We start from the raw sequence: 21,478 nt of genomic DNA, 5'->3' as shown, positions 1-21,478 counted from the left end.
TTAAATATAGTATTTTAGTATTCCAAACTAGCTAATAGTCACTTCTGTTATTGTTCAACAGAAGAAGGACATATTAACCACAAAGATTACTAGCTTACATTTGATGTGCTTATCATAGACAACAGATTTTTAATACAAATTCCTAATAAATTTCACAAATGTAAAATAGTTCTGTTATCTGTTAATATAGATAAAATTATAGATATATATTTTCTGTAATTCATCGTTAAGTTTGTATCTTCTCTGAAGTTTACAAATTATTCATTATAGGTATTTTCTGGGCATGCCCAGCTCCATTCCTCATTGTACAACAAAAATCTTTGAAATATTTGAAGAAACATATGTAAAAATCACAAAAGTATGTTAAAAGCAAGTTACACTGTTGAAATGTTTAATTAAAAATACATATCAATTCTTGTTTGAACCACATTTTTGTGAGAGAATATGCAAAACCAGTGAACCTGTTTTAAACAACACTCATTCTTCTTAGGGAAAAAAAAAAGCCTTAAGTCCCATTTACAATCTAATTCTAATCCATTTGATTTGACAAGTTAACTGTGAGCGCATAAACAGCACACCCAAAGGGAAAAAGGAAAGTCACTTAGGATGTAGGCTGTTTCCTGCCATGCAGTTAATATGTCAAGTGAAGGATCTTTGCAGCTTTGAAGTAAGAATAATATATGGTGACTCGTTCATTTTAATTACCATCAAAGTTTGGAAAAACACTGTTCATACCCACTTTGCTTGCTGGCTACTACACCTGCTATAACAACATTGCATTATTTTTAAGTGATCACACTCAGGTGCTGTCATAAATCATGCTGTGAGAGGTTTTCAGGTTCAGGAAGTACTAAACTGTTCCTGACCCATAACTTTCACTCTGGATTCTGACTCATTCAGCTTCTCTACAGGTTTCCACAGCTGCCTGAAGACTCCTAATTGTGAAGAAAACTAGAAACCAAAATAACATTATTCCCTATTGGACATAACGAAAATCAAATGAGATTCTGCAGGGATACCTGGATATAGGAAAGGTAACAATAAGAAAAAAAAAGCATATAACACATTCTACTCATTTTATCTAATAATTTTCTAAACCACTATTTTTGCTATTGATGAGTACAGACACCACAATAATGGTCACTTTTTAAAGACGTTATCGAAGGTTAGATAAAACGATGTCTTTATGTGTCTCAAAATAAGTGGATTCCCAATTCAATAACAAAGAGTTCCAAAGCAGAATTCACTTAAATACTACATAAATGAATTTCTAATAAATTTGGGAAGTGGGAACTCATATTCTTAAGGTAAGATTAAAACCATTCTCTTTCTTTTTAACTTGTATTCTCTCATCCATTGCATTCTGATTACAGTTTCCCCTACTTCCTCTTCTTCAAATTTGTCTACTCACTTCTTTCCCCCAGATCCACTCCTCTTCCATCTCCATCCCTTCAAAAAGAGAGAAGGCCTCCCAGGGATAGTCACCAAATATGGGCTAACAAGATACAGTAACATTAGGCATAAACCCTCATATCAAGGCTAGATGAGGCAACCCTGGAAGAGAAAAAGGGTCCCCAGTGTAGGTAAAAGAGTCAGAGATACCCTCATATTGTTCGGAGTTCCACAAGAACACCAAGCCACCCAACCTTAAGGTTAATGCAGAGGACCAAGCTCAGATCCATATAGTGTCACTTCAGTCTCTGTGAGCCCCTATCATCTTTGCTTAGTTGACTTGATGGGCTGTGTCATTATGCTGTTCTTTAACCCTCTGTCTCCTGAAATTGTTTCTCCCTATCTTCTGGGTACTTGTCCTTGGTCTGCCTAGTTTTTAGCTGTGGGTCTGTTCATTTGCTCCTATTGGTAGCTGAATGATAGCCTCTGATGACAATTGAGCTAGGCACCAATCTGTGGGTATAACAAAATGTTATTATGAATCCTACCATAGAGACATTTTTTTGTTCTATCCTGGGTTTATGGTCTGTCTTGCCACTGGTTCCTGGCCATCCAGGTGGTAACACTGATAATACAGGCACTAAGAAGAGTAATCAATACATGGAACCTCATGAAGCTAAAAGGCTATTGTAAGGCAAAAGACCCATCAATAGGACAAAATGGAGGCCCACAAAAAAAGTCACTCCACATTTGACAGAGGCTAAAATTCAAAATATATAAAGAACTCAAGAAACTAGACATCATAAAACCAAATAATCCAGTTTTAAAAATTCGGTGCAGTTCTAAACATAGAGTTCTCAACACAGGAATATCAAAGGCTGTCAAGAACTTAGAAATGTTCATCCTTAGCCATCAGGGAAATGCAAATCAAAATTACTCTGAGATTCCATTCAACACCTGTCAGAATGGCTAATATCAAAACCACAAATGGCTGTTGGGAGTACAAACGTGTATAGCCATTATAGAAATCAATATGGTAGTTCCTCAGGAAATTGGAAATTGATCTATCTCAAGTCCCAACTGTACCACCCAAATGTTATAGGAAGTCTTATAGCCAGTGGTTACCCACCCACTGGGGCGTGGCCTCTTATACTATATATGCTGATATAGAGCATGTGTCCGGTTTCTTTTTTCTGGCCTCTCTGTTCTGGTTGTGAGATTCGATTTCTGATCTCCATTCAAACAGAGGACTCTGATTTGTGAGTCTATGCCTAAATAAATAACCATCTATTTCTCAATTCTGAGCTAGTGTGGGATTTCATTTAAGCGTCCTTCCACAGTCAAGGTGGGAATTCCAAGCAGATCAAGGAGGAGAGAGTAGGCAGAGTAAAAAGGGAAGCCATGTAGCTGCCTCAGGAGACAGATGCTGGATGCCAGATGGAAGCTTACCAGTAAGTCACAACCAGGTGACAATATACAGATTAATAGAAATGGCTTAATTTAATATATAAGAGCTATCTAAGCCAGATGGAAGCTTACCAGTAAGTCAGAACCACATGACAATACACAGATTAATAGAAATGGCTTAATTTAATATGTAAGAGCTATCTAGAAATATGTGTAAGCTAGTAGAGAAGCAATGATTTAATTAATACAGTTTCTCTGTGCTTATTTTGGGTCTGTGTGGCTAGGAAATTAACAAGCAGCCTCCACCTACACCCAAAGGATGCTACAACTCTCCTAAAGGATACTTGCTGAACTATGTTCATTGCAACTTCATTCATAATAGTCAGAAACTAGCACAACCTAGATGTCCCTCAGCTGAAAAAAAGGATAAAGAAAATCTAATACATTTAGATAATACAATATTCCTCAGTTGTTAAAAACAATGACATCATGAAATTTGCAGGAAAATGGATGGAACTAGAAAAGATCATCCCAAATGAGGTAACCGAGACTCAGAAAGATAAACATGATATTTACTCACTTATAAGAGAATATTAACTATAAAGTAAAGGATAACCATGCTATACTTCACAGACCCAGAGAGGTTAAGTAAAAAGGAGGGATCAAGAAGGTGGCATGTGGATCTCTCTGGGAAGGGGAAAGAGAATAGATTTTGTGTGTGTACTGGTGGAAGGTTGTGATGGGAACAGAAGGGATCAGTTGGGAAGTAGGAGGATGGAGGGAAATAATACTGGGAGAGGAAACTGAAACTGGGAGGCATTTGGGAGATGATGTAGAAACCTAGTATAGTGGACATTCACTGTAATCTATGAAAGTGACCCTATCAAAATTTAATAATTGGGAATAAGGAGCCTAAACTGGTCATCTTATATAACCGGAGAAGGCTCCTAGCTTTGGAACTGGGACATCATTCCAGTCACAAAACCTTTGACTTACAATCGGGGGCACTGGTGGGCAGAACTTTGTAGAAGTGGTAAATTAATGAATGGCCAAACTTGAGGTCCAGACCATGAGAGGCAGTCCATCTATGACACTGGCTGAATGACCAGGAGCCAAAAACATTTTTAATGAAAATATTACTGTCTCTCACACTGTGTTTGTTTCTTTAAGGCATGAAGATTAATTTTCCTCAGTGTTTCTCATATTTTCAGATCTCATTTCACAAATTAATTAAGAAAAGATTCATTATTTATAACAGGATTTGTTTGTATTATCTAACATGAGCATAATACTTGGCAAACTGGAGACTTGCTTTGTTATCTGTGTTTTGAGTTCTCCAAACATTACCACCACATAGTGTTTTAATAATTGCTAAAATCTGTCTACATGGACTTCAACCCAGTAATTCCTGCAGAGTTCAGAATCTGTTGGTGGGACATAACTCCTTTTTGTGCATGGAAGTTCTGTCTCTGTAATGGTAAGGACTGAATGAGAGACAGTTCATAAAGAGGTACTCAGGGTCCAGGAAAGTGATATTAATTCATTTGGTACCAGTCTAAAGAGAGGCAAATGAGAGGAATGCCTTCAAAGGTATGTGCTAATATCAGAGATGCCAATTACTGAGAAAACCATAGAATATGAAGACAGAAAATGCTATTATCTGGTGGTTTCAAAATAGAAAAATTTTCCAGGTTTCTGAGTTGAAATTAATGTTAGAGAAGCTCAGCAGTAGTCCAATTAACAGCAACGATGAATAGCCAAGTAACTCGAAGATTCTTATTGACTCTAGTGTGTACACGTGTATGTGTGTGTGCATGTGCGTGTGTGTTTAACTAAAATTGTAAGATAAAACTTGAAAGGCTTTTTACCCATCTATTTTCAAAACTTCATAGGAATGTTTCCTGAAAAGTCTAAAGATATGCTTATGTTAACTAGGTTACAACCAAAAAGCCTAAATTACTTCATTTTATGGTCAAAAACACATATATTAAAAAGAACAGACATAAGAGTGGATGTTCCAAGCAGAGTTAAATCTAACCCTTCATTCTGTTAATAGTATCTTCCTTTGTGGGTCGCTCCTTGTCCATCTTGGCTCTGTCCCCTTATTTGGGACTAAGACTGCAGCTTGACAGCAGGCCTGGCTCCCACATAGATAGGTGATGTGGGATTCCTCTCTGTATGCTGTGAATACCATGGGTTAATAAAGAAGCTGCCTTGGGCCTGCACAGGGTAGAATAGAGGTAGGCAGGGAAAACTAAAATGAATGCTGGGAGAAAGAAGGCAGAGTAGGGAGAAGCCATGTAGCCTTGCAGGAGACAGACACCGGAACTTTATCCAGTAAGCCACAGCACAGTGACAATACATAGATAAATGGAGATGGATTAATTTAGGATATGAGTTATATGAGTTAGCCAGAAATATGCTTAAGCTATTGGTCAAACAGTATTGAAAATCATATGGTTTCTGTGTGATTATTTCGGGACTGAGCATTCGGGAACAATCAAGCAGTCTCCTACAAAAAAGTGGCCTGCTACGACAGACAAGGGTTGACACTTAGTATTTTAAATATTTAGACAGTCTTGAGAAGACCTCCCCTCATCAATATTGGCTTCCTGATGCTCTTTACCCACATCTTTAACTCACTTTTGCTGCTTTACTAGGTTCCATTTGGCTAGATGAGAGGGAAAAAAGGATGCCTATGATATTAGTTTCTAATGGAGTTTCTTTTACTGTACAGGTTTGTTTTATCTATTGTGACTTTATTCCATTTTAAGTTGAGTATTGTTCTTTCAAGGTCTGTAAAGAATTGTGTTGAAATTTTGAGTGAATTCTGTTGCATCTGTAATTGCTTTTTGTAGCACAGCTGTCTTCCCTTTGTTAATTCGTGGATCCATGAGCATGGGTACCCTTTCCTTCTTCTGATACCTTTAATTTGTTTCTTTAAAGACTTGAAGCTTTTGTTGTACAAGAATCTCAGTTGTTTGGGTAGAGTTAGCCCAGGATATTTTATATTATTTGTGGCTCTTGTGAAAGGTGTTGTTTCACTGATTTCTTTCTCAGTCTTATTTGCAATTTGGGTATAGGAGGACTTCTGTTTTTTTTTTTTTTTGTTTGTTTGTTTCCCTATTGATCTTGTATCCAGCCACTTCACTAAAGTTGTTTTGTTTATCGGCTTTTAGGAATTTCCTGATAGAATTTTTGAGGTCACTTATGTGTACTGTCATATCCTTTGTAAATAATGATATTTTGACTTATTCCTTTTCAAATTGTATCTCCTATCACTTTCAGTTGTTTTACTGCTCCAGTTAGAACTTCAATTACCATATTGAATAGATATATATAGAGAGAGTCTTGTTCCTGATTTAATGGAATTGCTTTGAGTTTCTCCCCCATTTTATTTGAGATTTGCTATTGTCTTGCTGTATATTGCCTTTACTATGTTAGATATCTCCATTGTATCCTTGATATTTCCAAGACATTTGTCATGAAGGGATGTTGGCTCTTTTCAAAGGCTTTTTCAGCATCTAATGAAGTTATTATGAGTTTTTTTTTTTCAGTTTCTTTATATGGTGGAGTACATTGACTGTTTTCCCATGTTCTACCATCCCTGCATTTCTAGGGTGTAGTCTACCGAATCATGGTGAATATTCCTCTTAATGTGTTTTTAGATTTTTTTTATTATTTTATTGAGGGTTTTGCATCTATGCTCATGAGAGAAATTAGTCTATAGGTCTATAGTTCTCTTTCTTTTTCTATTTTCTTGTGTGGTTTTGGTATCAGGGTGACTGTGACCTCATAAAATGAATTTGGCAATATTCCTCTGTTTATTTTATTTTGTGGAATAATTTGAGGAGTAATAGCATTAACTCATGTTTGAAAGTCTGGTAGAATTCTGCATTAAAACCATCTGATCATTTTTGTGAATATAAGTTTAATTAGGCAAAGGTGTGTTACATTTGTTTATACTGCATTTGCTTAACTATGTAAAGACATGCACTTGCATTAATTAAAGAAAATTAACCTAACTGGGAGAGCTGGGGTTAGCAGCTAGTTTACAGGAAGTAGCAGGGATAAGCATAGCATAGATTTTTAATTGAGGCAGTGTGGAAGGAGAGAGGCTTCTGGGGTCCTCAGCCTAAAAAGAAAGTTAGTCAGTTGCTAGTCTAACTCTGAGTTTGCACATTTTCACCCTAGCCTTTGAATCTAGAGTTTTATTAGAATGATAGATGTTTAGTTAAAACTACTTTTAGTGGCAGCAGCAGAGTCATTGTCTAGGGGAACAGAATTCCCTTGAAGCTATGGCCTGAGCAGTAGGGGCTTTACTAGTTTAAAGTGCAGCCAATTTGACAAATGCAAAACAGCAGGTCCTGGGCTCTTTTTGTTTGTGAAATAGAAGTTATTAACCTTGAATATTTTATATCCGGAATTTTTAGCTTTAACATTTTCTTTGACTGATGTATCTATTTTCTTTCATCTCTTGTATTCTTTTGATGATGCTCACATCTGTAGGTTTTGTTCACTTACCTAGATTTTCCATCTCTAGGGTTCCCTCAGTTCATGTTTGCTTAATTGCTTCTAAAAAAGTAACTTTGAATGAAGTACTCAGGTTTTGAGTACTTTAATTCTTCAAGACTCTAATAATGGATATTGTTAACATTAGAATTATATATGTAAAATTGTGGTATAAAGCTTATCATATAGAAATGACTTTGTAGATGACTCATTATTCAGGTTTTATCATATAACTATGTATAATCATTTTATCTTTATTACACTAAATTTTGCAAACATTTGAGCATTTACACATTACTTAGAGCAGCACAAGAAATAGTCTCTAGATTGTTTTCTAAACATGTCTGTAAAAATAGCTTTGATTTGTTTAACACTTGATGGTTCTCTTTGAGCTTTTGGAAATTGTGGCTATTTTAGATACAAATTAATAGTTTCTTACTAGAATATTATCTTATTTATATCCCATTAAGTATTAAATATTCCATGTCCCTCCCTAATAATTATTTCTATTGTTTAGTTACAAAACTGGACACTAGATCAACAATAGACAGAGGTAAAGTTACTTAAGAAAAATATTTTGTGCCTTCCCTGCATTGTAGATATAAACCAACTTAGTCACAGTGATAGTATTTTTGAATCATCTTTGTACTTTGTTTTGCAAGTTTTGTAATGTATTATATATATTATAAATACACACATATGCATGTAACAACAGTTAAAAGGGTCATAGATTTGAAAGATAGCAATGCATGGGACAAGTAGGGGGTCTTGGAGGGAGAAAAAGCAGGCAGGAATGATTTAATCATTCAAGAAAAAAAGAGAAAAGGCAATAGTTAGAAGATTTTTGTTTTATCAGGGTAGACAGTAATTGAGAATGTAATCCTATGTTATAGTTTACTCAGGATATTACCGTTAGTAAAACAGTGGTCTAAAATAAAATGCATTGTTTAAAAGCCTACATTAAAATAGATATATTCATAGAAGGATTTTAAAAAAAAAATTGGATTTAATGTGTCTGAGTATTTGCCCTGCATACATGATTGTGTGCAGTATGTATACCTGATCCTTTTTTTGGTCAGAAAAAGACCTCTTATTCCCTGGAATTGAATTAAAGTTGAATTGTAGACACGATGTGGGTTCTAGGGACTGAGTCCTGGTTCTCCACAAGAATGAAGAGTGCTTCCACCACTGAATAATCTCTCCGTCCCTAAGGTTTAGTTTATTAAGAAAATGTGTTAACATGCTTCAAGTCTGGGATTTAAGCAGCGGTGCAGAGAAGGAGGGAAGATGACAATGCATATCCTAAATTCAGGTGCTAGAATAGAGAGAGAGAGAGGGTGTGGTAAACAGCAGATTTACTGCCCTTAAAGAAAGATGGCTTTCATCTCAAAGTAAGCAAACTAGCATGCCTCTTAGAATTTTTAGTTGCTAATCCTTTGAAGTATTATTTCACCTAAAGTTAGTTATGTTTGCTTTGCTTTCATTCACTTTTATTTTGTAAAACTACATGTTTGTAATTATCTACAGCATTGTGGTCCTTATTTGAGGCCCCCAAAGTTGTAATATGGATAAGAATTGTTCTCTAATGTCTTGAAGTCTATTAAATTGAGAAAGGCTCATCTGTCATTGTGGAAAAGTAAATTTTAAGGACATTATTTAGAACATTACAGAAGATGAGTTAACAGACTAACAAGGAAAAATAAAGTCTAGGATAAAATGTAAATTCCCACAGGTGATAGAATGGTACAGTGAATGAGTTATATAATCAATGGAAGAATCGCAGAAAAAAGGTATATATTTACCAGAAGAGTCTTGTGCAGAAAAAGTTACAATCCAGTTTCTTTACCTTATACATGTTTTCAAGCTTTTGATAGAGATCACAAGGAGAACAGATGGACTCGGTTGATTTGGCAGGGCTCCCACTGATACTGGTGAAGGTGATACATGGTCTTGTTATTGCCAGATATTCTCATTTTCAAGAGAAACAGGGAACAGAATGTAAAACCTCTCTCTCAATTTAAAAACTTAAATCCACTTATTAAACAAAATCTTAAAAATTGTTCCACATGAAATTCATATGTTGCCTAGGTTCAGAGACAGGAAGCAATTTGCAACTATTCTCTGAACTAATATTTTGTTTCGATATCAACAATTAGGATGAATCTTTACCTCCAAGATACTAATTTATAAAAGTTTACAATTGATTTAGATGCAGCATTAACTAAATAGAAAGCAAGAGCATCCAGGGTAACATATTTATCTAATTTATTTCATCCCTTCCTTGAAAATGCATTCTTGCTATGATACCTAGGAAAGTATACTCAATGACACAAGCAGTCCTGAAGATGTGAAACTATATGATTCTAGATCTGTGCTCTAACATCCTTACCAGAAATGATATGACCTACATATTGTATTTATAAGTCAGTTTTGGTGTCATCATCCCCAGAAAGAATCTCAAAGGTTTATCAGCTATAAAGTTTTGTAGTGTCACCAAAGGAGGTAAAATACTTTTCTTCTAAACTATAATACTAATCTCAGGACAGAGTGAAGAAGAATTGAGAAGCCTCTGAGAAGCATTGGCTTTTTCCTCATTTCCTGTATTTCCTTCATTGTATTCTTGCCATAATTTCCTTTGATTATTACCTCACTAGTAATAAATGTCATCCTAACAGTAAATCATGGGATCTTTAATAATCAATAGTTTTGTTCTTTTCTATTTATTGTCTCATTTCTATACACTCTTCTTGACAGTGTAAAATATCAAATTTTGTGTCTCAAAAGTTAAGAAATAAATGAAACCATGATTTTGAAGTGTGTACTAAAGCGTACAAAATTGGCAGGAGGGGAATTCTCTTTTATACACTGTTTTTTCCCCCAGGGAATACTTCTTTATGGATTATTATTATTTAAAATGATCCATGTCTGGGTCTATGATTTTATTGCAGCTAGGGGTAGGTCTGATGGCCCGAGTTACCATCTAAGACCATGTGGATGTCCATTATCTGTGCTGCTGCATGAAGCATGTTGATGTGAGTGGCCTGTTATGACTCTGAGGGCTATGACAGTGCCCATGGCCCATACTGTGGCAGGCTGTCATGGTGATGCCTGTGGTCTGTACTGCTATCAAAGATCATGCTGAGATTCATGTCTCTGTTGACAGAGAAGACCATGTGAATATTGTGCCCCATGATTCTGATAAGTGTAAGGGCAAGGAAACAACTTTTGCTATGGTACTGATGACTACAGATTCACAGTTGAGAAAGCGACATAGAAGGCTTCTGTGACAAGCCCTACTCCTACCCCAACCCCCAAAATGTAACAACCTAGACAAAAAGCTATCAAAGAGAACTCTTAAAAATAGTGATAAGGATGCTGAAGTGTAGCTTTTTACAACTAATGGCTTCTGGCAGGGATGTGGGTGCTGAAGAACTCAGTTTTCTTTATGGGACTGGCTACTGGTAGTTTAACCATGATCCAGTGAATATATGAGAAACACAAACTGCATTTGGTTTTTAACATTTTCTTCATTTGGGTTGGAAAGGCTGGATGATGGGATGGCAGAACAACCAAGGGAAATGAGTGCTATCAGGATTCATGATGTAAAATTCCCCCAAAAATCAATAAAAAAATAAAAAAATTATTTAAAAGTATGAAAATTAAATAAGATGGTTTTCCAAGGAATATCTTCTCTATAAGCTCGGCCATAATTTTCTTTCAATGTTCCCACACCATTTTCAAATTTTGTGTGAATGTTAAAATCTTAAGAAAGGCTTTACTAAATTTTCTTTTCTTTCCATTTAATAGAAATTATCTCTCATTTTTTCTTTCTATTTTTACTCTTCCTTCTACCTCTCTCTTCTATGTACTGTTCCTTTCGCATTCATATACAGGGCTCTGAAGCCCCTGAACTTTACAGAACTCCTGGAAATGGCTCATTTTTTATTTCAAGCTCTTTTGGGATCATAGTTCATGGCAAAACCCTATTAGCTTATTTTGATGTTTTTATCTTTCAGTGATTGGGAACTAGTCCATGTAGTCAAAACACAATTTTCAAGAGCACTAAGTGGGTTTTCAGATATCTGGTAAGAGTGAATAATCTTCAATAAAACATTAGGCACCCACCAAAGCCAAGTGTTATAACATCTTAGTGGGTCCTGCCTCTTCCTGTAAGTTTACACTTCCGTGCACATGAACTCTGCCTAGCGCTAGGGCTTTAAGTGGAGACTTGCACGCAAATATGTCCTCCTCGACATTTACCTCGGGCGAAAGAACTTCCATCATGCACTGAATTAAGAGTCACACTCAGTCTCTGGTGGCAGAGCTGGCCTCAGATTCAGTTGTGGCTCATGTATTATTAATGTGGTGAGATTGTCCTTTATTTTCAGCCTCCCACAGCAGGTGAACTTGTCATATTCACTAAGAGAGAACGAGAGAAGATTGCCACCCTCTTGTGAGAATTGTTTCCACAGTTCTTAATTTCTGTTGAGAGGCACGCAATATAAACAAAGTTTTCCTTAACTGCCAGAACATTTGTCGAGGGTTTGATACATCAAACTCTCCTTCTGTGCTCTGTGAAAACAGGCTGTGTGCCTCTGGTAACCCCACATGTGCTGGGCAGAATTAAGAATTAAGGTTTTCCAATACCTTCACTGGCTGTAGCTAATGAAAAGGAAATGTCACTACCACAGCATTAGATGGGTGGGCTGGAAATATTAAGTTATAGTCAGCAGAAACTCTCCTAGTTTTAACAGGTCGCAACTTCTTTTTTCTTAGTGGCAGGTCTTGAGAGCATAAAAAAGTCAAATCTTTGAAATTTTAACAAATGTTCACACTTGTTAAATGTCTATAATATACTAAGAAAAAAACTATAAAACATTATCCTATTTTCAGTACCCGATGTGCCATTGAACACAATGGATATCTGTTGCTAATTAACGGAAATTAATACTTAATAACTTGTTCAACATTAAAAAGAGAATTATTTGGGCATTACTTTTCATAAGGAAAATAATTCTTTTTTATCAGGTATTTGTTGAAACTGCTGTATTTTTCTTGAATTTGACAAGATCTCTTGTTTGAAAGAGTTGAAATAATAATTCAGTACTGAAAATAAGAAATGCCTTCACAAACTACTGAGAGTGTATAGTCATATTATCCAATTATCTAATGTTGGGAGAGGATGATAAAACTGATACTTTTTCACTTTTTGCAAAATAAAATAAATTGCGTGCAAGCAATCATATAAATACATATATAGTCACTGAACTGAGTGATACTCTTAGATTTTAAGTTATGGCAAACACTAAGCTGGTACATGTTAGAAAACATTGTCTCTAATATTCAACATACTGATTCAGTCACCAAAAGAAAGACATCACAATTAATATCAGAGAAGTTGCTGGTCTTGAAGGAATACATGTACAAACCTATCAACAAATATTGGTGTTTGATTATGTATTAATCAATTACTTATGGGCAATATTTTCCCAAAATTTATTGTTTGAGCATCCTTACTTAGGTTATTCCTCATGTTGTACTATTATTTATTTAAAAGTAGTCAAAATTTCTAGAATAAATAGCTAAATGTGTCTAGATGCTGAAATTCATAACTGACATATTACAGATAAAAGCTTGTCTGGTAAATGCTAAGATCTATCTTGCCTTCATGATCAAGAATTAGTACTGAAAGTCTTGTCACTATTTTATATGTCCTATTTAATATTTAGTCACACTATGACTAAAATAAGGTTTGCACCTAAGAAAATATACAGCATTACAATTATAGAATTGAGAATAATTTTAATTTTTTTCTAACAGTCTTTCACAATCCATTTAATTTATATTTGGATGATCATTGATTTTTTATTTCTCACTAGAGTTGACAATCAATTTTCAAACATATTCTACATGGCAAAATCTCTTATTCAAGTTTGTACCTTGAAGATATTAGGTAAGAAGTTGGAACTGCAGGATTCTGATAACTAGTTGGAGGAATGGGCTCTAAGGATGGGAGGAGATGTCTTGTCCTCAATTACCCAAAAGATTATTAATTGATAATTACTTAAACATTGTTCTAGGATTTGAAAGTCTTATATGACTAGTGGATAGCAGGAGTCTTTTTCAGAATGAGCCACCTTTATGTGAAACCAAAGATGGCTGTTAATCCCCTGCACAGGACAAAGATCCCCGGGAAAAGCTACTTATTCCAGAAACTTTAAAAACAACAGAAATGCAGAAATGCAGATAGGCACAACTATCTCTTAAGCCATTGTTTGTTCTCAAGCCTTGAGTATACTAGCCTTTGCTCCGTAGTAAATTCTGCCCATCCTCTATGACATGTTTATTCATCTGAATTCTTTCAGAGGTGCTCACAAGGACTAGGTAGCCAAAGGGAGGCCACAGTAATATCAAATGTGGTACATTTTCACAGGTAATACTGATATTTACTCTTCAAGAAGGCTATGTCTCAAATGTCTCTTTTTTTCCTTCTGTAACCTGTAACTTTTTAAAATTTTTATTTATTTATTTATTTGTTTGTTTGTTTTTATTAAAAATTTCTGCTTCCTCCTCACCTCCCATTTCCCTCCCCGTCCCACTACTCCTCTCCTCTTCTTCTTTTATCTGAGCTTAAAGACACCAATCAAGCCAAATTTAAAACACTCCATTGATTCTCTCTTATTCCACAGAACTGACGCACTGTTTATGTTATCCTTTGGAAAGGAGTATGTCCTCTGTGATCATTGATTTAGAGTTAATCCCTAGTCTTTGACCATCTGTGTAACAAAGTTTGGATAAATAACTTAAACTAGATTTCTCTTTAGTTCCAATATTGGGAGATGGTAACAATTCTAGCAGAAAACTGCATAGGTTAGGGTCACTCTACTCACGCCCTTATTTTAGGCAGAATTGTAAAGAAGATCCAGCAAAATTTCTGTACTTTAGTTAATAAATTGTACACTAATCTAGGACTAACTATGAAAATACCCTCCTCAAATTTAAGAATAAACCTGATCTGAGTTCTTAGGGCATTAAATGGAAAGAAAATCCTGTAGATGGAATTACAGGAATAAATCAGTCAAAGGGCCAGAGCAGAAATGGGGACAAAGGTGTAGTTGGAGGTTCAGGGTGTGTGGACTAGCTGTGCTATTTCACAGGATTAGGATAAATAAATATATAATGAAAAGAGGCATCTAGGAGAACTCTGAAAACAAAACTCACTCTTAACTGATAGTTAGCAGTCAAATAGACACATCTGCCCCAGCCGCAAGAACTGGATGTAGTCAACATCTTCAATGAATATGCCATATTCACCCCAAATGTTTCTTGGAAAAAACAATTCTGTCCTCAGGTTTGAGTCTGCTAAGACTTCAGGCAATAAATCAATTTTCACCTTGCTTGTCTGAATTTCTAAACCCCCAATCAGGTATAATAAATGGGTACTGCTTTAAGTAATCAGTTTGTGGTAATTTGTTGCAGCAACAATGGGGGCAGGATGAACTTTAATTGTGCTTTCAAGGGGATTCAAAGATATCTTTACAAATTGACACAATTTAATACACATATTGAAGTAAACTCAGCCTTCGGGGTGGAGGGGGGGGGAGAGAGAGAGGGAGGGAGGGAGGGAGGGAGAGAAATTAATTCTTTGTTTGGTGGACCCGTAGTGGTCACACAAACAGGAAGTAGGAGTTAGCAAGAGGAAGTAGGAAGTTAATGTACAGTTTTTCCCCACTGGCTGTTATGTTCTGAATGTCCAAATTCATATGTTGAAAGTTAATTGTCAATGCACTATTATTAGTGGTGAGGAATTTAAGAGGTGATAAGTCAAAAAGAAGCGCACTGCAAGGGAATGTTCAGTACTTCATAAAAGAGTTTAGAAGGGTGATCTCCTGATGATGCAGCTCAGTGAATAAAGAGCTTGTTGAATCCTCTGAGCTACATAGAGAAGAATCAGGGGGAAGGAAGCTTGGATTAGTATCTGATGTTTGAGGCTTCTGCCTGCACATACCTCTGCCTACCTGAGACAAGAAGTCGCAGGTGATGATGCCTTTATATATATAAGCCTCTTATTATTTCCTTTTGGTCTAGTCTAGGGTTCCAACCCATATTCTAATGTTATATAATATGTGTTTTCCCCTTACATTTAATTCTTTCTGGAAGCGCCTTCAGAAACCAATCCAAAGGGGTGACTTAAGAAAACATCTATCAATTCTGTAAAATTTCCAATGAAAAAATTGTTATCCCAGTAATCAAGTCTGTTCTGGTTTTGTCCATCAATTTTTCTTGTGTCGATCTTTCTTCATCCCTTCCAGATGGCATTATTCCATGTCCTGGCTTGAAAGTTGAAACCTAGCCCACACCTAATGCCTTCTTAGTAGGTTCCCAACTCTCTATATTGGTGAGATATCACTATGTATTATTTATGAATTACAAGTCTAACAAATTCTATTAAAACAACATATAGAAAAATAAGTCATCAAATGGATCCCATTAAAAGCTTAATGTAATGAAGTCTTGGTAAGAGAAGCCAATTCAGAGAAGTTAATGGAATTGCAAATGATGAGGCAGACTGGTAATTGTGACTCCCTTGAATAAAGGTTTTGAGCCAGTAATAACTCAAGAAACAATTCTACCATAACCTACTATCAAATTTTAGTCAGTTTGACTATATATAAAAGTAACTTTAAATACATTAATCTATTTTCAATATGTTTTTATGTCTATAAATATAAACTACATGTACAGCCCTTCTCTATGTAATATTTACTCTTCTTATAAAATGTGTAAAGATACATTTCACTCTTCATTATCTCTCCATGTCACATGAACACCTCCTTGAAAATAGAAAGTACATCTGTGCACCTATTCTCATCAGCATCTGGAATACAAGCTGCTCAATAATTCCTGTACAAATAAAAGTGAAATCAAGTATTTGATCCTTTCTTGGAACATTCTTTTCTATGTCAGTAAAGTGTTTCCCTGTATCACTGCCCCTTAAACTTTCAAATGACACACTGGTAAAAGGGATGAGAATGAAACTCAAACTAAATTCCATTTAAAAAGTCTCTGTGTATACATATACATGCACACATGTGTGTTTATTAATATGGACAATAAGCAAGCCTGTACTTTAGCACAATGCATAAATGGAGGTAAAATAAAGACCTTTTGGGTCTGTCCTTGCTGTCTACCATATTTTAACCAAGATCTCCTGATTGTTCCTTCGTCCACAGCTTGAATCCTGGTCTGCAAGAAGCTGAGGATTTTCTGTCTCATCTCCCTGAAGGAATGCTGTGAATACAGGCATGTTTAGCTTTTATATGTATTCTGAGAATTTGAACTAAGACTCTAATGCATGATGGCAAGTATTTTATCCAACAAGGCATTTTCCCAGTCATCCAAATAATTTTAGAGAAATTTTGTACAATATAAACTGTTATTGATGCATAGTATTTTTATTTGTCTTTTTAGTATTTGCAGTTTTGACCATTCGTTCATTTAGAGTAGAGAATACCTGTGGGTTTTGTTCATTGTATTTTGTGTTCTCAGAAAACGTTAGAGACTCTACCAGGTAGTGCTAATGTCTCCATTTCTTCATTTTTTCCACTAACACCATTTCTGATGTGTTATTCTTAGTTTATTCAAATTCTTACACACTTGCTTTTAAGATGAGTGCATTTAGAATGATGAACTTCAAATAGATGCTCAGTGCTGTATAGTAATGCTTTCATAGTCTGTCAGCTAGGGAAATATAGAGGTACTCACCTTTACAGGGTAATAGACACCAGGCAGACTCTTATCGACATGAGGTCCACAGAGTCTATTTTTGTCATGTAGCATTGTTCGTGGAAAGCATTTAATTTTTCTTCTTATTATTACTTGTGGCTAAACAATTTCAGCACCAGAGTATAGAAAGAAGAATTTGGAGAATGACGTGTCTGTGTTCTCTGATGAATTTTCCTGCCATTCTTTTGAAACTTAACATTTCTGTCTTTTCTGCAATTTCACATTTTCTTTGAGACATAAGGTTTAAAGACAAATGGGATTCTGTGTGTGTGTGTGTGTGTGTGTGTGTGTAAGACAAGGCTTACTGTGCAGTCCCATTCTATAAATGATTCATATATTTCAATATTCAAGTTGAACATCAAAAATGACTGCAGAGAAACAGAGATTGAAATGTACTCTTACTCTTTAGAGTTATTTTTATTAGAACATGTTCAGTTATTTCAATTGAGATACTATTTTAAGCTCTCTCCTACAGGGCAATAATTATTGACACTATTTTCAGCTAATGCAGCAATTTGACTGAGGAATGATTCCACCAACACATTCTTCACACGGTAGGAATAAAAGGCGAAAATGTTCAGCAAAGCACATTGTATGTGTAAAAACAATCCAGAGACAGGAAATTCAGTTACTTAGAAACATTATAAGGAAATGTCACACCATAACATTTACCTGCTATATTTTATTCTTAACCCTCTAGCACTTTTGTTGTTTCCTGAGCTGAGATTAGTAACTTAAAAGGCTTTTATTAAACATGCACAGTCTAAATGAAGCACTCACCCAACTGTAAATTTACTAAATTAGACTTCCTTGCAAATGACAAATGAGTGTGAATGTGCAATAAACCTTTGAATACCAGTGATTTAGGGGCTACAGCAGGACTAGAGAATTTCTAGCAATAGACTGAATGCAATTGATTGCCTGGTAAAAGGTAGGAAAACTGTGGAGGTTCCCTGTTTGCCCTTTCATTTCCTTAAATCAGGAAAGAATACTTACAATGCAGAATTTATATTACCGTGCTTTTAGCAGTGAGTGGGGGCTTAGAAAAGACACCAGAATCTGCAGATTAACAATTACATTCCTTTCAGGGTCCCGTACTTAACTCCTTCAGAGAACGGTGGGAGGGGCTCACTGGAAAGAATGGAATGCCCCCAGAGGGCATCTGTTTGCCAGGAGTACCACTCTTATTATTTCTTCTCTTTCATAATTGACTTTCTTTCAGGAGATTTGTGGTTGTAATGGATTTACATTTGATCCACATTAACACTTTTAATTTTTTTGGTGATAACTACACCTATCTGCATAAATATGATATTTGGTGTCAATGTTTATTGTGTACAACACCATATATGAAGCTGAAGGGGAAAATTTTCTGCCCTGTGGAATTTGAAGATGAATAATGTGGTGGTCATGGAAGGTAAACAATATTTGTCTTTTTAATAGAAAGAATAGAATACCGCATATACTTTTACATTCCTATATTTTATTTGATAAACCTCTTTTAAATTAAATTAATACAGTACTAGAAGCCCAATCTTGAGCACTATGTATCAAAAGCAAACATACTTTTCTGCTTCATGTCCGTTCCTGGACAGCACGTGAACCTGCAAGCATGATCAATCCTGGCTTTCTTTAGGGTCCTCTACTGAAGGTGTTCTGACTTTTTTTTTTTTTAACTAAATAATGTCAAATGACAAAACAAAAATCAAGCTCAATGATATCTGAAAATAGGCAGGAAGGCTGCACAGAGACTGACAAATTATGACTTAACATCTAATAATGGTGCTATATTTTTTTATCAGTGGAGATAAGTATTTATATTTTTAAGTGGTTGAAAATGGCACGTATAAAATATTTCTAATTTCAGAATGCTAACATAACATTCTATTAGAACAGAGCCCTCAGGCTGAGGTCTGCTTTTTCTGTACCTGCTTTGGTGGTACAGAGATGAGGTTCTTGAGCTGTCAGTTTGTCGGGAGACTGTGTGAGCTCGGAGAAGAGCAAAAAGCTTACTCTGAAGCCTGCTTTCTAGGCTACATACTGGAGAAATTTTCCAGACCTTGGAGGAAGACTGTTGAATACAAAAAAACACACACATGTCTGTTACCCCTTCATTGTTAGCTCAGCAGAGTACAAAGTATTGCAGTCTTCTTTCTAAAGACACACACACACACACACACACACACACACACACACAGAGAGAGAGAGAGAGAGAGAGAGAGAGAGAGAGAGAGAGAGAGAGAGAAGAGAGAGAGAGAGAGAATATCTCTGGACTCAGAAAAACAATATTCTCCAATTTGACTGAGCTTACCTAGGTTGGCTATCTACATGTTTTAATCAATCACCAGAGATAAGTGAAGTATCATTTTCTAAAAGCAGAGAGGTACAAAAGGGAGCAGGGTAACTATGTCTGTAGTGTGATCATATACATATATGTAGAGTACACATATATAAATTATTAAAGCAATGAAAACCTTGAAATGAGTTACAGCTCACTAAATATTGATCAGGAAACAGTTTTACACTTCTCAATGTTATGGACATTGGCCACTATGTTGTAAGAAGGCTGCTTGCTTATTTTCCTGGCAGCCTGGCAGCTCAGACCCTGAAATAATCACACAGAAACTGTATTATTTAAAATACTACTTGGCCCATTAGCTCTATTTTCTTATTGCTAACACTTATATCTCAATTTAACCCATCTCCATTAATTTGTGTATCGTCATGTGGTTTATAGGCTAAAGTTCTGGCATCTGTCTCTGGAGGGGCAACATGGCTTCTCCCTGACTTCACCTCCTACCTCCCAGCTTTCAGTTTACTTTCCCCCCGCCTATCTATCCTTTCAGGCCAAGCCAGTTTCTTTATTAACCAATTATATTTACAGTATATAGAGGGGAATCCCACATCACCAGTATTTTAATACTTAGTATTGTCAGACATATCATGTCTTTTCTGGCTTCAGATTAAATGCTATGACTTCTTTAGTGCAAGTTAGCAAGATGAAGTCAATATGCATTAGCTAATCTCGGTAAGAATGGTAACTAATGAAGTGATGAAGTCAACATTTGAAGCTCCAGTCATCTTTGCTAAGATGTATGATGTGTCAGATACACATTGGAGTGTTCTAGTTTTAGATTTTGTACACTGCAGTCGTATGGCCAGCAGTTTTTATTCCTCAAATCTGTCCTGGTTTAGGAGAAAGATTAAAAAGTCTCTTCAGTATGAAACCAACTCTCCACTCTAACACCTTGACAGTGGGACAGGAAGCTGAGTGTTAAAGGCCAGCATAACCTACTAACCTTCCTTTTGTTTTTGATCAAAATGACAAAAGGAAAGGAATTTTAGAAATATGTTTTGCTCAGTATTTATATCATTTGTTTCCACTTTAAGAAATAAAAAATAATCTTGACACACTGATCTAAGCTGGCAGAGGAAATCATTTCTGAGTTATCTAACACATTAAAGTTTATTTCCCATCTTTCCATTATTCTAGTTCTGAGTAATTTTATGTTTCTGAAACTACAATTTGCTATAGACTTAATTGTGTACTTGTTGGCATTTGGATGTTGCTGTACTTGGTAGTTTAACCTAGGGAAGCATTTCTCTAGACAGATGGTTTTCTAGCACACTGAAGGCACCGTTTCTGAGGAGGATTCTCTTTGCATTTCTTCTCTATATTGTTCAAAGTTTGATATGTTATATATATACTCAGTAACAAGAGAATTATAGGTTGATTGTCATGTCTGTCATATGCATTGAGCAAATAACTTTGCTACAAGAATAAAAGGAAAATATAAATAAAATGCAAAAAGTTTAGTCACAACAAATATTGGTAATTATCTGGCTATACAGAAAAACAATATATTTGTTTATTATTTTTAGTAATAGTAGATAAACCCTGAGACCCTTCAAAGATTTAAAATGTTTAATTGATTACATCCTGCCATTTTGTATTCATCTGTTTCTCATGGCTGTAATCTAAAATTAAGCTCAATCACCCACTGCTTCAGTCTTAGGTGCAGGCTCTAACTGAGAGGAGTGATCACAGGAGACAACAGGAAGCATGGGTGAGTCATGTTCTTTTGTAATACTCTGTTCTCTGGGGGACAAAGTGGTGTTCTATAACAACTACAATAATCTCTCCCAAGAATATTGGCTTCAATATCCTAGATACCTTTTTCTAAGTCCCATCTCTTGAATATCTCACATCAACCTAATATTGTTATACCATTGATCAAGTTTCTAAAACACAAAAAAAGAAAGAAAAAAATAAAAAGAACTTCAAGGTATAGCCAGATGGCAGTATTCTTCAGGTTAAAGATTTTAATAAATGTATAAATTGAACTGCTTTACTTCTTTCTTGACTGTAATGTCAATATGT

This window comes from Chionomys nivalis, chromosome 6, assembly GCF_950005125.1.
Source record: "Chionomys nivalis chromosome 6, mChiNiv1.1, whole genome shotgun sequence".
In the NCBI taxonomy this organism is placed as follows: domain Eukaryota; kingdom Metazoa; phylum Chordata; class Mammalia; order Rodentia; family Cricetidae; genus Chionomys; species Chionomys nivalis.
This window is presented reverse-complemented; position numbering follows the sequence as displayed.